The sequence below is a fragment of the Hyla sarda genome, chromosome 1, assembly GCF_029499605.1.
Source record: "Hyla sarda isolate aHylSar1 chromosome 1, aHylSar1.hap1, whole genome shotgun sequence".
NCBI lineage: Eukaryota > Metazoa > Chordata > Amphibia > Anura > Hylidae > Hyla > Hyla sarda.
In genome coordinates, this window is record NC_079189.1 from 563,780,718 (window position 1) to 563,803,681 (window position 22,964).

The 22,964-nt window shown below is 41.2% G+C and overlaps 1 long non-coding RNA gene across 2 annotated transcripts; it reads right to left on the minus strand.

Annotated features, from left to right (window-relative positions):
- Positions 1 to 5,081: 5,081 nt before the first annotated feature.
- Positions 5,082 to 18,452, minus strand: LOC130311659 (uncharacterized). 2 transcript variants are annotated; one of them, XR_008859986.1, is made up of 3 exons: positions 18,228 to 18,452; positions 11,777 to 12,036; positions 5,082 to 5,149 (listed from the first exon to the last, which is right to left on the minus strand). It is a non-coding gene; the product is annotated as an uncharacterized LOC130311659 (long non-coding RNA). The 2 variants fall into 2 exon arrangements; XR_008859980.1 differs by lacking the exon at positions 5,082 to 5,149 and adding an exon at positions 10,675 to 11,520.
- Positions 18,453 to 22,964: the final 4,512 nt, after the last annotated feature.

Here is a 22,964-nt window from a genome sequence, read left to right on the forward strand (position 1 = left end):
TGCTTACAACTGTATTAGGCTAAAAAAGCAGGTGTGTAGTTTTGACTGACTTTTGAGAGTAACTAGGCCCTTAGGACTTTAACAGGAACAAAATTGTACACCCCCTAGGTGTACGTACAGGTTACACTTATGAAAGGAGGACAATATGCTCCACTATTCTTATAACTAGAGGTGCACCGAAATGGAAATTTCAGAACCGAAACGAAACCGAAATAAAAAAAAATGTCCGGCCGAAACCGATACCGAAAATGACTTCTCCCCGTCTTCTGGTAAAATGCAGTGCTCCGCTCATTAGTTTAGATTCCCCCACATTAGATTGCCAGCTCCCCCACATTAGGTCGGGAGTTCCCCCACAATAGTAGGCAGCTCCCCCACAATAGTAGGCAGGTTCCCAAATTAGGTCAGCATTTCCCCCACAATAGTAGGCAGGTTCCCCACAATAGTAGGCAGCTCCCCCCAACAATAATAGGCAGCTCCCCCCAACAATATTAGGCAGCTCCCCCCACATTAGGTCAGCAGTTCCCCCACAATAGTAGGCAGCTCCCCCCAACAATAGTAGGCAGTTCCCACACAATATTAGGCAGCTCCCCCCAACAATATTAGGCAGCTCCCCCCACATTTGTAGGCAGCTCCCCCCAACAATATCAGGCAGCTCCCCCCACAATATTAGGCAGCTCCCCCCAACAAATAGGCAGCTCCCCCCCCCCCCATAATATCAGGCAGCTCCCCCCCCCCCACAATATCAGGCAGCTTCCCCCCCCCCACAATATCAGGCAGCTTCCCCCCCACCACAATATCAGGCAGCTCCCCCCCCCACAATATCAGGCAGCTCTCCCCCCCCCCCCCCACAATATCAGGCAGCTCTCCCCCCCCCCCACAATATTAGGCAGCTCCCCCCCCTCCCCCACACACACACACACATTTGTAGGCAGCTCCCCCCCACATTAGGTCAGCAGTTCCCCCACCCCACAGACATACAGCTTCCAGCCATATACAGTGTATGGCTGGAGGCTGTATGTCTGTACTGCTGCCCCCACAGTGTTCCGGTCACCGCTCCTCCGGCCCGGGTCACATCTACTGCTATGGCCTATGGACCATAGCAGTAGGTGCCGGTGCCGGGACCGGAGGAGCGATGACCGGAACACTAAAGATGACGTGGTCACTTACCAGGCCACGGCCAGCGCGCGCTCTCCCGCGACGATCCTGCAGTCCTCCTGCGTCTCTATGGTTGTACGCACGGGACGTCACTGACGTCCCGTGCGTACGACCATAGAGGCGGAGAAGCGAAGGACCGAAGGAGGATCGCAGGAGGACGCCGGGGACTGGTGAGTGACCGCCGGACATCCTTATGTCCCGAAAAGATTTTTCGGGACACAGGGATGTCCGGGATAGGATTAGGAATACTTCTTTTTATGTGCCCGGGCCAGCTCCCGTGTGTGGCTGCAGGCGGGGGCCGGCCAGCGCATATAAAATCTAATACTGTGTACTAAAAACCAGGGGGCCTCCAGCTGTTGTGAAACTACAACTCCCAGCATGCCCGGACAGACTTTGCCGGTCCGGGCATGCTGGGAGTTGTAGTTTCACAACAGCTGGAGGCCCCCTGGTTTTTAGTACACAGTATTAGGTTTTATATGCGCTGGCCGGCCCCCGCCTGCAGCCACACACGGGAGCCGGCCCGGGCACATAAAAAGAAGTATTCCTAATCCTATCCCGGAGAGCGCAACCCCCCCCCCCCCCCAGATGTTGTGCCCCCCCCCCCCCCCTGCACCGCCCACGAGTGCCTCTGGCAGTGTTTGTAACTTGTGCTGTGGGCGGGCAGGGGAGGTGGTCATTATCGGCACTATTTTAGTTGTTTCGGCATTTTGCCGAAATAGCTATTTTCTGCCGATATGTATCGGCCGCCGATATGTATCGGCCGCCGATATATCGGTGCATCCCTACTTATAACTGTATTAGGCTACAAAACCAGGTGTGTTGATTTGGATGGCCTTTCAGAGTAACTAGGCCCAAATGAGTTTAACAGGAAAGAAAACCATACACCACCTAGGTGTATGTACAGGTTACAGTTATGAGAGGACAATATGCTCCGCTATGCTTACAACCTGTATTAGGCACTAATAGCAGGTGACTATGGCTTTTAGTGCTCACCAGTGCCGAAGTACATAGTCACTGTGTAGTACACTTAAAAGTGCTCTCTCTCTCTCTCTCTCTCTCTCTCTCTCTCTCTCTCTCTCTCTCTCTTTCTCTCTCTCTCTCTCTTTCTCTCTCTTCTCCTCCTTTCTCTCTTTCTCTCTTTCTCTCTTTCTCTCTCCTGTCTGCAGCAATGGCTGCTGACTATACAGGGCTGTAACATCACAGGGGCTGGCTGGCTGCTGATAGGGTGCATGCCACCATGTGATTCAGGGTCATCCCTCCATCACACCTTCCCAGAATTCCTTGTCCCATGTCCTCATACCGGGATCCACCATTTTAGCCCCCCACCCTGCAGAAAATGGAGTTCATGGAGCGATTTGTTAAAACGAATAGTGGCTATATTTTGGATTTGTTACGAATCAAATTTTTTAAAATGACATTTGTAATGAATTCAGATTCGTCATATTCAATTCACTCTTCTCTATTAGGGATATATAGAGGTGGTAGTATTAAATGTATGCCCCCTTCTCAGATATAGCTTTTGTTCACATTATTATTGGTGTGTTCTTTAATTTCCTATTACACTGAAATCATCATTAGTTTTTGTCCGTAATAGGATAAATGATCTAATTTTCATATCTTTAAAGGGATACTCCGCCCCTGAAAATCTTATCCCCTATTCAAAGCATAGGGGATAAGATGTCTGATAAAAATTTCCAGGTGGCTCCCTGGGGTTCTGAACATTTTTGTTCAGAACGCTGGCTTAGGGCGCCCCCTACACCTCCTCCATTCATATCTATGTGAGGGGGTGTGACAAGCAACCACAACCACTCGATCCCAGCGTTCTGAACATAAATGTTCAGAATGCCAGGGTGCCACCCGGAGATGGCGGGGGATCCCAGTGGTTTTGGATAGGGGATAACATGTCTGGGGCATAGTACCACTTTAAACATTGGAAGAAAAAATCATTGCTGACTCATCACACAAAAGGTCCACTAAACCCCCAACTAGATGTGTGGCAGATTCAATGACTGTATATCAGAGAGGTCAAAACAACCCAACCTGTGTAACAGATTAATGAGGCTGGATAGGTTTTAAATAGTAGACAAAAGCATTGTATAAAGTGTATAAAAATCACAACACAGTGCACAATCGCTTGGAGCAAATTATCTACTTTATCTAAGCAATATCAACACAATTTTATGTGGCAAAGGGCAGCAAACATACTGTATTATGAATATTATACCAATCTTTCAGCATGGACCACAAAAAGTCCATGAGATTCCAGGTGTAAAAATGACTTAACCTATTCCCATGGTTGCAACACATATGCTTTCTAGCTGTCAAACCAAATGTACCCTTTTCGAAGTACATGTAGATGCCATCCCCAGTCAGAAATGCAGTATGCATCAGTCATGATGTTTTGGAGACTTTCGAGCCACCTTCATAAGATCTCTTTAATAAAAGGGTTAACATTAAGAATCATTTTCTTTTCAATTCAGTTGAGTTTTTTTTTTTTTTTATAAACCCGGTATGTGTGCGTTTTTTGTACTTATTTCTGGCTTAGTAGTGGAAGCTCCTAGATGGGATCCATTACTAAGCTTATCATTAGACCACAAATGGCTATTACTAACCTCCCATTATTACCCCAGTAAATAATAATAAAAAAAAGTGGAGTCTCCCTTATTTTCCATAAATATGCCTGGTACAAAACCAAGGCTGTTGCCAGCTTATAATGTCAGCCTGCTAAAGTCCAGTCCCAGAGCATCATTTATGTTTCCTATTTAACCCCACAAATAATGTTTTTGGTTTTGTTATACATTTATAACTTAATAAAAGTAATGTCTCTTAGAAGGGAAGGAGAAAAAAAAATGAAAAAAAAAAAAAAATTGGCCAAAACTGGCTACATACTTATGGGGTTAAGATAGGCAAATCCATTTGCACATTTCAGCCAGAACATAAGAATGTCAAAGAATTATTGAAAATATTGGAGTTGTAAGAGCAAAAACATTTTAGTGGTTTTAGATTGTTCGTCATTTCCTTCGCCCATATTTGAAGGGGTTATCCAGGAATTAAGAAAAAAAAACAACTGAGTTAATTTCTTTTAAAAACAGCTGTTCCCAGGTTGTGTGTGGTATTACAACTTGGCTCTGTTCACTTCAATTAAACTGAGCTTCAGAACCACACCCAACCTGGAGACAGACGGGGAGAAGACAGATGGGAGTGGAACCCCCTTTAATGTGTGTGTGTGTGTGTGTGTATATATATATATATATATATATATATATATATATATATATTTTTTTTTTTTTTTTTTTTTTTTTTTTCATTCAAATGCAGATGTGGGTTTCATTGGTAGGGTTGGGTGAAATATTTAACAAAAATAAATAAATCATTTTCTTCTTCCCTCTAATCTCTTCAGTTTTCAGAAAAGCAAAATGGAGGAGACCATTAAATTACAATACCCAGAAAATCTAATATTCCCACCAAGTGTACAATGTGCTGTTCACTGTCGGAATAAAATATGTGTATACTCATTTAAAAGGATACCATGTGGTTATTCTAGGCTTTGTAGGTAAAATGTAAAGGAGTACTTCAGAGTAAAGAAAATGCTTTTAAATCAAAAGGTGAGAGAAAGTTATACAGATTTGTAAATTACTCCTCAAATATACATTTTTAATTTTCAAATTTAAATTTTTAATTTAAAAATCTTAATCCTACTCTTAATCCTCTCATCTGCTGTATGACCTGGAGTTTGTCCTATAGTTCTTTTAAACCAGACACAGTGCTCCCTGCTGCCACCTCTGTCCCAGTGAAGAACTGTTCAGAGCTTGAGCAAAGCCCAAGAGCAGACCTCTTCAGCCGAATGGAGGTGGCAACAGGGAGCACAATGTCAAATTGGAAAGAATTACATAACTTCATCTGGGGATAAGTGATAGAATGCTTAACTTTTTTTTCCCTTCTTTTTTCTCCTATTAATAGAGGTAAATTACATATCTTTATGTCAATTGTTTTTCTGGAATACACAGAGTAAAAAAAATAAATAAATAAATAAAAAAAAAAAAAATATATATATATATATATATATATATATATATAATATATATTGCAAGAGAAAAAAAAATACATAAAGCATTAAACTAAGGCTTACACCAAAAAGAGTAGACATTCAGAGATGTGCAGGGCATCATTCTGCTAACCAATACCAGGGATCAACAGATTGATATACGAATTGACACATAAAAAATGGGTTGATATGTACAGAAATTCTCTCAATTTCACAAAGCAGCTGCTTCAAGTATCAGAAGCTGCTTAATCAATATTTTTGTAGTTCCATAGTCAGAGAGATTTATGGCCCCGAGCTCTGACAAAAAAATAAATAAAATAAATAAAAAGAAGAGAGAAATGGCATTCAGTATTGCAGAATAATACCAATGCTTTAAATCAGCAGCATATCAACAAGAACAAAATTATAACAATACATACTTCAAAAAGAAAATGTTTTACTTGTTTTACCTGATCTCTACCCAGAATATAAAATCCAGATTAACATGACCAAAATTTCTGACACATGTCATCTAGGGAACTACGAGAGATTATTGAAAACGCTTTTTAATTTTAATGGCTTCTGATATTTGTGTTATACCAGTTTTTATCATTAAACTAACTTTAAAATAAATTTTTTTGAAAATATACAGCTCTTTTACAGAGTACCTAAAATTGTGTTCCTGGTATAAGGATATGTCCAAAATATTGGACTGATTCTGATCCTTTGATTTGCTTGAAAACTATCGCAATCTAGATATGGAGTTGCTGAAGTCTCGTAGACTCGTCTCGTATGAAAATTTCAGCAGCTCTATTCTACCTGGGCTCACCAACAAAGTTCCAGCTATCCCTCATATGATGTAAAGGAAAATAAATCCCACCAATTTTGTGGTCCATTCCTAAAGGGGCATTTTGTTTTATTTGACTGTGCTACAGTTACGTTATGTAGTCTATAATGAAGTGTCTGTTCCTGTGTTTGGTGGCTGGTCTTGCATTCTTATGTGATGTTTGCCCTGACATAATTTTTTTTAGAAACATGTTCTGTATAGTGATCCAATGACACTTCTCTATCTGGTATCAGATGGACAAGTCTGGGTTTGGTGGATGCCAGGAGAACGTTACCTAGCTGCATTGTGCCAACTGTAAAGTTTGGCGGCGGAGGGATATTACTATGGAGCTGTTTTCCAGAGTCAGCCGACTAAATGCTTTAGCATAACAATACTTTTTTGACAATTGGATTCTACTTTGTGGAAACAGTTTGCAGAAGGCCCTTTTCCATTTGAAATGTCTGAAGTAAACAAAAACCAATAAGTAAACAAACAAATAAAAACCCCTGTAAAGGTGACGATTTGCTTGGAATCAAAGTTACTTTAATCACTCATAGAATTACTGTATGTGAAAAACTTAGCAAAAATGTACAAAACTACTTTTTCTGCAACTGTTCTTTTTCTCCGTGTTTCTTTCCAGGAAACATTGATGCAATCACCAAAGACATGAAGTATTAGCTTTCTACATGACTTCTTCCTATTTACAGACAATGAGTTATCTTGACTGTGCATCTCCTCAAGCAACTCAAATAGTCTTATTTTATTTATCTATATATTTTTGTTTCCCCGGCTTCCAGAATTGTCTTTTCCAGTTCTTCATTTCAACTAATGGTCAAGAACAGAGAACCTCATACTACCAGCCCTCAAGGAAGCTATTCCATACTCATTTTCTTTGATTTTTCTATTGATTTAAAAACATGGACATCCTGCTTTCTTCATTACACCTTTCGCTTATAGAGTTGTCCTCCTTTTCTGGAGGCTGTAGTGGGATGATATTTTCTTGTGCCTTTAGATTTTCTTCTTTAAAGGCGATTGGTATTCCTTCACTTAATTTAGCTGTCACTGTTTAGCAAGATTTTAATATAGTTCTATATATTTGAGGACAATCTCTAAAGTTTGACTAGTTCACTTGACAACAATAAACTCTCGCCTTACAAATGCTTTTGTGTATAAAGTTTGTTTTGAATGAGCTAGGGAAACATACCTTTAGGCCAAAATGTTTGCTAGAAAAGTAAAAATTTGCAAAAAAAACAAGATGATATTTTGCAATTTACACGCTCCATTGAACACAGTTTCAAATGGTCATTATGTGATCTATGTCATATTATCAAAATTGGGATAGATGCATTTCATGAATTTAAGGGGGTATTCTCATTTGCTAATTAACCTTCTCTTTGCTGCTGCTGTCTGCAAAAACTTCTGGGATTGCTGGTGGACGAGCTGGGGCTAAGGCAAGTGATTTATTTTTGCGTCTGACAGCTCCCAAGCTAAAGGACTATGCCTGCAGCTGTCAGATATGATGAAGGGGGTGAGATAAACCCCAGCATACAGCCTGATGTGCAGTAAAAAGCCTTTTGATGGGGGGGCTAGCACGCTGGCGAGAGGACGCACTGAGTGAGAGCTGGAGATGTGGTGGGCAGGGAGGAACTATGTCACATACATGGCTGACATGTCACTTGACAGATCTCCGGCAACCATCCTGCTATCAATATTGCCCCACCCGTTCCCCCGCTGGTCCACGCGACTGACCCACTTCTTGCTGATTGCAGCGAGAACGGTGACCCCCCGTCTCTGGAAGTCTGTAACCCCTCCAACGTTCTCTCACTGGCTTTCGGAGGTCTCCCACATATGCCGCATGGAGGAACTCCTGGCGGATTCTAAAAACCAAATTGATAGACATCAAGCTATTTGGTCCCCCTGATTGACATACATGTCTGAACCCGACTTCATCCACAACAATTTAATTAACACATAACTGATCTAATCCGACAAGTAATATCAACAAAACTGACGCTGGTTCAGCGAGGTTGGTCCGGTCTGTGAGGTATGTCCCCTCACCCTGTACTTAGATACTACCTGCGTCCTGTCCCTGCCTCCCTTCCTCTCTACTCCCCCCTCTCATCCCTTACCATTCCCCCTTTCTTCTCTCTCCCCTTTTTCTTTTTCTTATTTCCAACTTCTATTTTCCCCTACTCATTGTATTTTCACTATGGGATCTCAATCTGGGTCCCTAGGAACAGTTCAGCATCACTTATGTCAGCAACCTTAGTCGAATACATACCTCTTGCACATAGGCTGTAAATACTTTTTGTTTTTTGGAGCTCTTTGATGTATACTGTAAAGGAATATGACTTGCTCACCTGATTAATAGACTATGACTAGTATCTTTCCGCTGTTCCTGTTTCATTGCTGTTTGTACATTATTGATATTGAATTTTCATACTTGCATACTGCTTTATTTGTATGTGTGTTTCTGAAAAACTTTAATAAACTTTTACTCTTAAAAAAAAAGCCTTTTGACATCCCTACCGTTTCTATAAAGCAGAACTGTGGTCTTGAACCAAGACAAGCATTGCCACCATTATCCAAAGAGTGGGAGTCCACCAATCACAAGAGAAGAGTAGAGAAGATGGAAAAAATTTCACTGAAAATTGAGCTGTTTGGAAAAGAATACTTTAGGCTAAAAAGTACCCAAAAGCAATGACTCTTTTTGGTAGGTATACCTCCCTTTTTCAGATTGCGTTTTTTTATGATCAACATGGTACATAGTGACTTTAAATACATAAAGTGGTGCATGATTGCACAAAAAATCATATTCAACCTAGACTTAACAACAGATAAATAAATTTAGTCCATTAAAACCTGTTCACACATATGTATGAAAATAGAATAAAATAGTAATGAGAATCCGCCAAATGAAAATAAATAATAATTGACATAAGGGCTCGCCATATAAACCAAAGCAGTTCCCTGGAATAAATGGGCAGCTAAAAAGTGAAGCCAGGTACACAAACAAGCCAACATCATGGAATCAGAGTGACATTGAATATGCGATAGTAACAGTAAGTATATAGGGAAGGCGCTGACTATCACTTTATGAATGAAAGCAGGGGCCTAGGAAAGAGTATGTCTTGTTGCCATGATGTGATTGTAGACACTTGTAGGAGTCACATGACTCAATTGTAACCAATGACGGATCAAGTATCTTGGGCCTAATGAATGAGACTTCTGCTCCGTGTCTTAAATACCCTCCTCCTTTGGTGACGTGGAACACAGGAGAATGGAAACAGTGATACAAATGTGAAGATATCAATTAAATATACAACTTTTAGACAGTTCATTCATAAAGTACCAAAAATACAAAATGCTAGAGGAAGACTCCCATTTCTATTCTGTCACTTAACCCTGCATTTTCTTGCGCTCGTGTTCTTAGTATCCATTTTGCCTCTATTTTATGTAACTTTTTAACAATATCCTGACCTCCTTCTGCATTAACTCTTTGTATACCCATAAATGTTAATTTATCTGTATGTCCATCATGTTCTGTATTGAAGTGTTCTATTAATCTCGGTTAACCTTTGCCCGTGGTAATAGATCGAATATGCTCTCTAAAGCGTACATTAACTGGTCTGATTGTATTGCCATTTACATTCGCATGTTATTGCGCATACTAAATTTTTAATTCTAAAGCACATGAACTCATTTATGTGTCTATCCACACCACCTATGAATACAATTTTACCTGCCCGATAGTAAGCGCACCAATTACAATGGCCACACTTCCAGTTACCTTTTACTTTTCTTCAGCCAATTACTTTTATTATTACTTTCATCAGAGAACGGCTTTTAACTAGGACATCTTTCAAATTTTGTGATCATAGCCTTTTGCAATCGAAGCAGACCTAATGTAGGGTCTCTTTCCAGAATTCCCCAATGCGACATGATGGATTTTTTAATGGTCTCTGCTAATGGACTGAATTTGAAAGAAAAAGAAAAGTGGGCAGTTTTCTGTGTGCTTTTTTCAACAGTTTGATCAGTCGATCAGTTTTTTGTACTCGTATGAATGCTTTTTCCAGTACATCTTTTGGGTAGCCTCTCATGGAGAGTCGTTCCATGAGGGCTGCAGCTTGTAAATCAAATTGATGATCTGAACTGTTAATGCGCTTCAACCGCAACAGTTGCCCGTAGGGTATAGCTGTTCTATTGTGAACTGGGTGGTAACTTGAATAGTGGAGGATGGTGTTTGTAGCTGTCGGTTTGCGGTATCCTATTGTTTGGAGATGGTCATTGTATAATATTACTTGAACATCAAGGAACTCTATTTCTTTTGTGTTCCATTTGGATGTGAATTTCATGTTAATTTCATTTTTATTTAAAAGGATTACAAACTGGTCAAATTCATCCAGGGACCCATGCCACAGCATGAAGATGTCATCCACGACACGTAGATAGTATGTATATATATATATATATATATATATATATATATATATATATATATATATATATAATACTACATTTCAGGGATCAGTCGCATGATCAGTCACGTGATCAGTCAGCAAGTTTAAAATACATTTATAGATACAGATACATATAGAGATACAAAAATCACATAATTAAAATAGATGCTGTATAATAAACAGTCCAATATAATGGGTCCTTAAAAATATTGAAATGTCCCAGTACAGAACATGGTTTTGTACTACCCTTAGGCCCTGTCAGGTTGAGTCCCTCAGTGACCTGTTTGCTCTCCTGCATTGTCTCCCCTGCTGTTACTCTACTTTAATATATTTTATTTTAAGAATAGTCAGTGTCTTAAACTATAGACAGACTAAAGGACCTTTGGAGGACTCCAGCAGTTATCTAAAGGACCTGTGAAATGTCACATGTTATGTTATGTTGTCACATTATGTTACCCAGAGGGCACCAGTTTAACACTTGACCTGCAGCTTGACCAATGGGCTTTGCCTCAACCCCCCTCTATATAAGGGGGCGGCCATTGCAATTATCTCTCTTTCTGCTGAGGGACAGCAAAGCACAGTCATCACAGATCCTGTGTCCAGTACACCTGGAGGCCACAAAACCTGCACACCAGCCACATTGTCAGTAAGCCATCTCATCTATTTCTGCTGTCTCTACTAAAGTCAAGACACTGATCAAGTCTATCCTAGTCTGCATGGCTCAACTACAGTTTATTACTATAATTACAAGTCCCAGCAAGCTGCAGGGCCCTTTCCATGTTACTGGTCATTTCTCTAGGATTCTGGCCGAGCTGTAGAGACAACTGTCTGAACTCAGTAAAGCCTCCGTTAAACCATAACTTGGTTGTGGACTCTCCTTTCACTGGCTAGTCATTGGAATAGCGGAGATACCGTTCGTGTGGTTCCGGTACCCAAAAACCACTCTGGCATCATGAACATTAGGGGTTAACAACACCTTGCCCCTGGGGTTAATACCATCTTGCCCCATCCACAAACACCCTGTTGTCCCGCCATCAACGTGGGTCAATCACAATCTAAAAAGAGAAAAGAAAAACATAGAATTTATAATAGGATTTAGGAATGTAGTATTGTATGTGTATGTGTATATATGTGTATATATATATATATATATATATATATATATATATATATACATACATACATACCGGCACATTGTCTATTGTATTCATGCCTGACGAAGAACCCAGGTGGGGTTCGAAACTTTTATGTTACATACATCCAATAAAGAGTTATATGACTAATAGCTTACTGGAGCATTGGTTGAATTACCTTCTTTTGAAGAAAGTGCCAATGGCTCAGTTCATTTTCCTACACGTGGATACCTGCCAGATCCCGTTTTCATTAATATCTTCCCTGCATCTGTCATTGCACGGAGCGTTTAGAATAGAGTTTCTGGCCAGATAAGGGGGCTCATGCGATGTCAGGAACACAGGTGTTGAGGACAAGGAGATGCGATGGCTTTTGGACTGCATTCCAAGCCGTGATGTGTGTGCTGAAGATAGGCCGCAGATGTTGCAGGCCAACAGCATCTTCAAAAAGAAAACCAGAGGCACCAAAGGGTTAGGGGAGATGGAGGGGGACATTTAGGGGCAGACTGAGGGGTTAAAAGTCAGGGAAAGTACTAACAATAGTAGGTATACTATGTTACTAGGCCATGCCCCCTAAAGACTGAGGCAACGCCCAACTCCCAGCACACAGCACCTCTATCAGCAGCTTTATTCAAGTGACCAAGGCACTCAATGCACGGAATATATCTGTTATGTGAATAAAGCTGCTGACAGGCACTGTTTATTTGGGGAGGTTATTGCCCCACTCTTAGGCCCCAGGCAGATGCCACTTTGCTCCCCCTACCCACACCGCTGAATATGAGATCTATCCAGTAATGAAACAACAAAAACATCTAACGCTGTTTGAGTACAGAGATTTTTAGTTAAGGCATCTGCATTTTATAATAAGTTCTAGGCACTTTTTCTACACTAATTTCCCCATGTGTGATTAAAGGGACCAGCAATAGATGGCATGTTCAAAGCTACGTTCACTTACCTTTTTGAGCTTTATTTTAAACTCAATGTGAAGCATTGTTGGCACGTACTATTTAGATCAGAGGCACAGAAGCAACCATTTTCTTATTGCTTGGACTAGGTTTGGTTGATCCTTTAGGATTTTCTCCGCTTCACTATTTGACCTTAATGAGTACGTCACATTTTTTAATCTGCAATGTGTCTCTTAATGTGGTAATAACTTTGGAATGCTTCACATATCTAAGTGATTCTAAGATATTTTTTGTGACATATTTAACTTTATATTAATAGTAAATTTTGGTTGATATATTCAGCATTTCTTTTTTTCTTTTCTTTTTAGTTTTTTTTTGTGTGAAAAATACCTAAATTTTTTAAAAAGTTTAAAAACTTTGATTACCGTATTTATCGGCGTATAACACGCACTTTTTAGGCTAAAATTTTTAGCCTAAAGTCTGTGTGCGTGTTATACGCCGATACACCCCCAGGAAAGGCAGGGGGAGAGAGGCCGTCGCTGCCCGCTTCTCTCCCCCTGCCTTTCCTGGGGGTCTAGAGCGCTGCTGTCGGCCCTTTTCACCCCCTGGTTATCGGCATGAATGCGCTCTGATGTCATGCGCCGCGCCGTTCAGCGCATAGCAATGACGCCGGGGACGCACGACGGAGGCCTGGAGCAGCGCGGACTGGACTCAGGTAATTATGCCACCGGGGATGGGGGGAGGCAACGGGGCAGCGGCGCCGGCAATGGGTGCCGCTGCCCCTTCTCTCCCCCTGGCTATCGGCGCCGGCACCGATAGTCAGGGAGACAGAACGGGCAGCGGCGCCGATAACCAGGGGGTGAAAAGGGCCGACAGCAGCGCTCTAGACCCCAGGAAAGGCAGGGGGAGAGAAGCGGGCAGCAACGGCCTCTCTCCCCCTGCCTTTCCTGGGGGTATATCGGGGTATACACGCACACACACGCACCCTCATTTTTTCATGGATATGTGGGTAAAAAACTTTTTTTACCCAAATATCCTTGGTAAAATGAGGGTGCGTGTTATAGGCCGGTGCGTGGTATACCCCGATAAATACGTAAATTTAAGATTTTCTGCTAGTACAAGAAATAGTAACATAAATCAGTTATTAATTCACATCTAAAACATGTCTGCTTTATGTTTTCATTTGTTAAACATTCTTTTACCTTTTTTGGACATTAGAAGGTTCATAAGTTTAGCGGCAATTTTCCACATTTTCAAGTAGGTAAATTTAACCCCTTAAGGACGCAGGACGTAAATGTACGTCCTGGTGAGGTGGTACTTAACGCACCAGGACGTACATTTACGTCCTAAGCATAACCGCGGGCATCGGAGAGATGCCCGTGTCATGCGCGGCTGATCCCGGCTGCTGATCACAGCCAGGGACCCGCCGGCAATGGCCGACGCCCGCGATCTCGCGGGCGTCCGCCATTAACCCCTCAGGTGCCGGGATCAATACAGATCCCGGCATCTGCGGCAGTTCGCGATTAAAATGAACGATCGGATCGCCCGCAGCGCTGCTGCGGGGATCCGATCATTCATAACGCCGCACGGAGGTCCCCTCACCTTCCTCCGTGCGGCTCCCGGCGTCTCCTGCTCTGGTCTGTGATCGAGCAGACCAGAGCAGGAGATGACCGATAATACTGATCTGTTCTATGTCCTATACATAGAACAGATCAGTATTAGCAATCATGGTATTGTTATGAATAGTCCCCTATGGGGACTATTCAAGTGTAAAAAAAAATTTAAAAAAATGTAAAAGTAAAAGTAAAAAAAAAGTGAAAAATCCCCTCCCCCAATAAAAAAGTAAAACGTCCGTTTTTTCCTATTTTACCCCCAAAAAGCGTAAAAAAAATTTTTTATAGACATATTTGGTATCGCCGCGTGCGTAAATGTCCGAACTATTAAAATAAAATGTTAATGATCCCGTACGGTGAACGGCGTGAACGAAAAAAAATTTAAAAAGTCCAAAATTCCTACTTTTTTAATACATTTTATTAAAAAAAAAATTATAAAAAATTTATTAAAAGTTTTTTATATGCAAATGTGGTATAGAAAAAAAGTACAGATCATGGCGCAAAAAATGAGCCCCCATACCGCCGCTTATACGGAAAAAAAAAAAAGTTATAGGTCATCAAAATAAAGGGATTATAAACGTACTAATTTGGTTAAAAAGTTTGTGATTTTTTTTAAGCGCAACAATAATATAAAAGTATATAATAATGGGTATCATTTTAATCGTATTGACCCTCAGAATAAATAACACACGTCATTTTTACCATAAATTGTACGGCGTGAAAACAAAACCTTCCAAAATTAGCAAAATTGCGTTTTTCGTTTTAATTTCCCCACAAAAATAATGTTTTTTGGTTGCGCCATACATTTTATGATATAATGAGTGATGTCATTACAAAGGACAACTGGTCGCGCAAAAAACAAGCCCTCATACTAGTCTGTGGATGAAAATATAAAAGAGTTATGATTTTTAGAAGGCGAGGAGGAAAAAATGAAAACGTAAAAATTAAATTGTCTGAGTCCTTAAGGCCAAAATGGGCTGAGTCCTTAAGGGGTTAAATAACAGATTTTTAGGGACCAGTTCAGTTCTGTAGGGGATCTGAGGGGATTGTATGTTTGATCCCTCCATAAGTGACCCCATTTTAAAAATTGCACCCCTTGAAGTATTTAAAATGATATTTAAGAAGCATATTAACCCTTTAGATATTTATTAAAAATTAAATCAAAGTGGAGGTGGAATTTTAAAAGGCTATTTTTTATGTAGCTTTTCCATTTTATTTCATTTATTTTTTGTAACGTAGCAGGTGCTGACAGAGAAATGCAACTTGTGTGTATGATCCCAACTAGCGCTTAGGCAGTGTATTTCCTGCTGTGCATAAATCTGTTACGCAGCGGGAAATACGCTGCATATTATTTAATGAACATACACATAGGGCTTCCCCGCCACAACCCTATTTGCAGTAAAGTTTGGAGGTGGGGTCGCACATCAAAGTCATGTCGGCACGCACCCGCCTCCAAACCTCACTAAACACCCAGGGCTGCTGCCAAGTAGCCCTGTGTGGATGCTCATCAGAGAATATGCAGCATATATCCTGCTGCGCAGCAGATTTTGTGCAGTGTGAAATACGCTGCATAAGTGCTACGTGGGACCTTACCCTAAAGGGTACGTTCACACATACAGGATTTGCTTCATTATTTTGTGCAGCGGATTTTGCTACGTATTAAAGTTATTTAATGGGTAGCCAAATCAGCTCCACCAAATATGCAGCAAAAATATTCAGCAGATCCTGTACATGTGAACCCCTCTAAGGGTTGAGTCACACAGAACAGATCCACCAATGGCGGACCCTACAGTATACCTCCAGCTGTGCCTGCTCGTAGCGGAAATACACCCCTTCAAGCAAACACAGAGTAATAAGGGGTGCAGTGAGCATTTACACCCCACTGGTGTTTGACAGATCTTTGGAACAGTGGGCTGTGCAAATGAAAAAAAAATGTTTTCATTTTCACTGACCACTGTTCCAAAAATCTGTCAGACACCTGTGGAGTGTAAATGCTCACTGAACCCTTTATTACATTATGGGTGTAGTTTCCAAAATGGGGTCACATGTGGGGGGGTTCCATTGTTCTGGCTCTATGGGGGCTTTGTAAACACACGTGGCCTTCAATTCCAGATACATTCTCTCTCCAAAAGCCCAATGGCGCTCCTTCTCTTCTGAGCATTGTATTTCGCCCGCAGAGCACTTTACATCCACATATGAGGTAAACTCCTGGCATGCCTGGACAGTCAGTGGCTGTCTGGAAATGCTGGGAGTTGTTGTTTTGCAACAACTGGAGGCTCCGTTTTGGAAACACTGCCGTACAATACGATTTTCATTTTTATTGGGGGGGGGGGGACAGTGTAAGGGGTTGTATATGTAGTGTTTTACCCTTTATTATGTGTTAGTATAGTGTAGGGTAGTGTTTTTAGGGTACATTGACACGGGTGGGTTTACAGCGAGTTTTGAGCTACAGCGGAAAATTTGCTGCATTTCAAACTTGCAGCGAGAAACTCACTGTAAATCCGCCTGTGTGAATGTTCCCTGTACATTCACATTGGGGGGCAAAACTACAACTCTCAGCATGCCCTTTGGCTGTCCGTGCATGCTGGGGGTTGTAGTTATGCAACAGCTGGAGGCACACTGTTTGCAGAACACTGAGAGTTCGTTACTTAATTCATGTTTCCCAACCCGTGCGCCTCCAGCTGTTACAAAACTACAACTCCCATCATGTACGGTTTTTCAGTGCATGCTGGGAGATATAGTTTTGCAACAGCTGGAGGTACACAGGTTGGGAAACACTGAGTTAGAAAACAGACAATGTTTCCCAACCAGTGTGCCTCCAGTTGTTGAAAAACTACAACTCCCAACATGCCCAGGCAGCTGAAGGGCATGCTGAGAGTTGTAGTTTTGCAACAACTGGAGGAGAACAGTTTTGAGACCACTGTGTAGTGGTGTCCAAACTGTAGCCCTCCAGATGTTGCAAAACTACAACTCTCAGCATGCACAGACTGCCCAGGCATGCTGGAAGTTGTAGTTTGACAACATCTGAAGGGCCAGATGTTACAGAACTATAACTCCCAGCATTCCTGGACTGTCTGGGCATGCTAAGAGTTGTAGTTTTGCAACATCTGGAAGAGCACAGATTGGAGACCACTGCACAGTGGTCTCCAAACTGCGGCCCTCCAGATGTTGCAAAACTACAACTCCCAGCATGCCCAGACAGCCAAAGGGCAGTGGAAACTACCAGAAGCAGCATTGAAGAACTTCACTGCTGCCTCTGATGCAGATGCCGCCGCCGCCAACCCGTGTACCTCCAGCTGTTGAGAGCCTGCCGCCGGTCCCCACTGCCGCATCGGTACTCTGTAAGTGCCGCGGTCACTGCCGCAGCTCTCGGCGTCATCTTCCCCTGCTCTGCCCGTTCTTCTAGTGGCGAGCAGAGCAGGGGAAATTAACTTTACCCCCCAGTCAGCTCATTCACTGTGATTAGTCCACAGGGACCAATCACAGTGATCGCTGACCAGGACTATCGACAGATGGTCCTGGGGGTTGTTGCAGAATTTGGCCCCTGCTGGAAAAAGCAGGACTTCTGCCGGCTAATCCGTGCGATGCCGCGCATCGCCGGGTTAACTGAATAACGTCTATTGACGGCGGAATGGGCAAAGGACCTGCTCAATCTGCCGTCAATTGACGTGATTCTGCGGGAAGGGGTTAAAGGCTTGCCTACGCTATAAGAAATTTGCCAAGACCCTGAAACTGAGCTGCAAGACAATTGGGCAAGACAATGTTATTTAATTTTATATAGAATTTTTATATATATATATATATATATATATATATATATATATATATATATATATATATATATATAATTTTTATTTATTTATTTTTCACATTTTTATTTATTATTTCCAGATTTTATTTGCATGTTTATTTACTTTATCTCCTGATCGCTCATATAATATACTGCAGTACACATTTGTACTTCACTGTATTATGCCTATGTCAGTGTTACACTGATAAGCAAAGCATAGCAGATTACACATGGTTTCCATAGCCATGACAATTGAGGCCATTGTCAGACCTCTGGTTGTCATGGCTACCATTAGTGGACTGACTGCAGCATCTAGAGGGTTACCTGTAAGCTCTGATCCTGACAGCTGCAGTGGGTCTCTCTGCTGTGGCCTTCTCTGCCATTGGAGGAGAAGGGGAGGAAAAGACACCGCTCCCACCTCGCACTTAAATCCTATTGGTCTGTGACAGACCAATAGGAGTGGTTATCATTCAGGGACTGTTGTGATTGGTCCCTGGCTGGCTTTAAGGATGTTTGGCTGTGCATGTGCAGCACAGCCGATCTTAGGGAACTGTCACTACACGGAGCTGCTCAGTAACAGTTTGTTATACAAGACGTATATGTATGTACATCCTTTTGCTTTAAATGGTGCCTTATATTGAAAAGTAGAACACTTTTCACATATGCATGTTAAATCTCATTGTACGTAAATAAATCCTTATTTTAAATTACATATTTATTTAATGTCACATAATAAATGAAGGAAAAGTTGAATCGACAGCTAGGTTCAGGCAGCCAGATAACTTTTTTATTAATGTACTTCTTCGTATTATTACTTTGGAAACACTGGACTTCCCGTGTAATTTCTGAAAAATCAACCTTCTATGCCAGGTTTCATTTCATATAATATACTGTATAGGTTGTGATGAAACTGTGACAGACGGGCTTCTTGCTCTGTTCAAACATTAATCAATTACATATTTCCTTAGTCACCGGCCTTTCTTCAATGTCCCTATCTAATCTCACATTTCCAGATATCCTGCTTTGTTCAGACTTCAATTTCAGGAAAAAAATAAAAATAAAAAAATCGTTTTAACGATTTTTGTATTTGTAATGAAAAGAAGGAAATTATTTTTTACTTCAGGAGTAATATATAAATAAAACAAAGAAAAATATGAGAGCCGTCAAATGGACAGTCCCTCATCTGACTACCCCTTATCACTCCCACCTTTGTCAATAAGTGAAATTATTTAATTGACTGTCTGTGGTCTTAAATTTCACACACGTGTGTGTGTGTGTGTGTGTGTGTGTGTGTGTGTGTGTGTATATATATATAGGTACAATAGAAGGCAACTGCAGCACACCAACTTAAAGTGCAAGGAAGTGATTTATTCCAGAAAATACAGGAAACGTTTCTGTGGCTTCACACCACCATTTTCAAGCAGCATATGAGTGATTCAGGGAGCTTTAAATAGTTGCACATACATACAAGCTCATTACCAATAATTAACAGTGCAAAATTATACAAAATACATAAAAAAGCAAAATATGATCAGTGAGATATAGAAGATGCCAGAGGGCAATATAGACGTGTACATGTACATGTACATAACAATAAAGTGATAATAGTGCATTAAAAGACAAATTGTCATAAAAAGGGATATGAAAAACAGGTGGTATGTATAATTGATTAATTATATATACAGTACAGGCAGGGCTTACCCGGCAGAGGATCTGTATTAAACACCATAATGGCGACATGCAGCCTCGTCCACGCTGTCTCCCATTTCCGGGATTATGCACTTGACCAATCACAGACATAGTAGATTACATCATAGACCCACGTGGGTCGCGTGTAGATACGCGCATGCGCACATCAACTGTTGTGCTCGCGTCTGCCATATAGAGAAAGGGCAATAGTGTTGGAGTGCATGAAGCTAGTAATAGGTAAGTAATAACTCGCACAAAGTAAATCTGGCCGTGACAAAAGTCATCAGCAGTATGATAGAAAGGCCCAATATAGCCAAAAAGGAAAAAAATAAAATAGCAAATATATTAATAGTGAAGCGCAGTCTTGAACCCATGTCATTCAAGCACAGACACTCGGCACCAAATCTCCTATACCCTATCATTAGCACACTTTGCCACTGTCTCCCAGGACTGGGTGAAATGACAAAGGGTCCTGTCATGAAGGCAGTGTGGGCACCACCGACAAGAACAGGGCACACATGCTGCTGACAAATTGGGGTCACACAAAAGTGTGAGGAGAGTGCCCATACATCAAACACATGCATACCGTGGGAAGAAGATTATTGACCAAATGATGATGGCAGGTATCTGAAAGTTTATTAGGGTCACAATAGAAGCAGAGAATATGTCTGTGAAAGGTCAAAAAATATAGGAGGGCAATATTAAATAACAAGAATAATTAGTTTAAATAAATACAGAGAAAGGACGCAAAAATCTTCAACAAGATAACCTCTGTCCGGTATCTGCTGCCATAGTTCTGTATCATGATCTATAAAAAGAGAAAGAAAAAAAGAGTAATTAGTATAAATGCGTAGAATCACTACAAAACCTTCTTACTCAGCAGGGGTTTATCCAAAGAACTCGGTCGTGCATCATGCATGATAAATTTGCGGCGTCACAATAAACTCAACATTCAGACCGTATGGTTTCAAAGATCGAAGTTCGTGGATCCATTTCAGTTCTCTCTTTTTCAGGAGACTGACACGATCCCCCCCACGTTTAAGTGGGGGGATGTGGTCAATTAAAATAAATTTAAGATCTTGTTCCTTATGTTTGGCCTCAGTAAAGTGTTTCGCCACGGGGAGGTCTAGCCGATTTTTTCTTATACTGTAGCGGTGTTGATTAATCCTAGTCTTAAAATCACATGTGGTCTCCCCTACATAGAGGAGACCACATGGACAGACTAGGATGTATACTACAAAATCTGATGTGCATGTTAAATAATGTTTGAGTTGATAGTTTTTGCCTGTACTAGGATGGACAAAGGTGGAGCCTTTAATCATGTATTTACAATTTACGCATAGTCGACAGGGAAATGAACCTCTGGCTGCTACACTGAGAAATTTTTGAGGATTTGTTTTGAAGGAAACATCCGATTTTACTAGTTTGTCCCTAAGGTTGGTGCCTCGTCTATAAGAAAGTAGTGGAGGGACCTGAAATTCCACAATATCTGGGAAACTCTTTTGTAGGATGTTCCAATGTTTATTTAGTATTGAAGCTATATTTTTAGAGTGGCCACCAAAGGTGGACACAAAGGGAATACGTACTTGGGATTTGTTACTCCTCTTTCTAGAGGTCTGTAAGGTTTCTTCTCTATTTAGAGCCATAGTTTGGGCATTACCTTCCTGTAATAATCTTAAAGGATATCCGCGTTGTTTGAAATTAGTAATCATTTTATCAAGTGTAGGTTCAAGTCGTTCATCCGCGGCGATGATGCGTCTCGCACGCAGCATTTGGCTTGCGGGAAGAGAATGCACCATCGGGCGCGGATGGCAACTGGAGAAATGTAGAATTGAGTTACAATCAGTTTCTTTAACAAAAAGCTCAGTAATCAGACGCTCACTGTCTATCTTCACCCATGTGTCCAAGAATGAGACTTGAGACGTTGATGCATGTAGGGTAAATTGAATGTGAGGATTTAAGGTGTTCAGGTGGTTATGGAAGGCATGTAATTCTTCCATATCCCCACCCCAGATTAAAAACACATCATCAATATACCTCCACCACCCCAGCAATTTGCTGGAGTGGTGGGATACATAAATACCAGATTCCTCCAGCACCGCCATGAACACGTTGGCGTAAGTGGGCGCCACGTTTGTGCCCATGGCGTTGCCGGAGATCTAGAGGTAAAATGAATCGTTGAACACAAAATAGTTGTTTTTAAGAATCAATTCTAGGAGAGAAATGATAAAATTTGTCCTCTCGAAAGAGAAGTCCAATTTCACGCTGGACCTCACAGCCTGCACACCCCCATCGTGCGGGATGGAGGTGTACAGGCTGACGACGTCCAGCGTGGCAATGATGGCCCCAGGTGGCAACACAATGTCAGCAATTTTAAGTAAAAAATCTGTCGTGTCCTTCAGATACGATCTGGCTTTAACCGCATATGGTCTCAAAATTTGCTCCACGAAAATCGACAAGCCGCTGGTAATGGACCCTCGGCCCGACACAATGGGTCGGCCAGGGGGGTCCACCAGCGACTTGTGGATCTTCGGGAGCAAATAAAGTAAGGGGGTAATAGGATGTATATATATAGATAGATAGATAGATAGATAGATATAATAAAAAGATAGCAGCACTCAGAATAAGTGAAAAAAATCAGGTGGCTTTATTCCATACAAAAAAAGGAGCAACGTTTCGCCTGCCTGGTCAGCCTTTTGTAAGCCTTTTTTTGTATGGAATAAAGCCACCTGATTTTTTTTCACTTATTTGGAGTGCTGCAACTATCTTTAAATTTTATCTTGAATTTTGGGTCCGTGACCAGGACCAACTAGTTGCCTGCACCAGGCTACAGCTGCAAAGATTTTCTTGCTTTGGATATGCTGCTCTTTTGTTATATGTTTTACTATATATATATATATATATATATATATATATATGTATATATATTACCCTGATTTGTGCGATATTATTATATTTTCCTTCATAATACAATTAATATCATCTGGGCCTATGGACAGAATTGGGGGCAATTTATTGCAACTGGCTTATTTGTAGTACAACCGAGAAGTTTGTGTAGGAAACAAGAAGACCAGAGGACGGCACCGTGTCCGTCATCCTATTTAGGTTATACAGACATTTAGCAGTAAGCATAGAGATAAAGGTATAAAGATGAATGGACTTTATTCAGTACACCATTGACATGTTTCATGTCTATCATCCCATCCTCAGATTGGCAAGACTCAGGCAGTGACTCAAATTGATAAATCTGGAGCATCTGTTAACTGTTTAAGTTTGTATCAATTATTAGTTGATTTACTTTAGGCAAGGACATTGCAGCATTCTGGGTTCATGGCATTGTATAGGCCTTGCCCCCTTGTCATCCATGCCAAG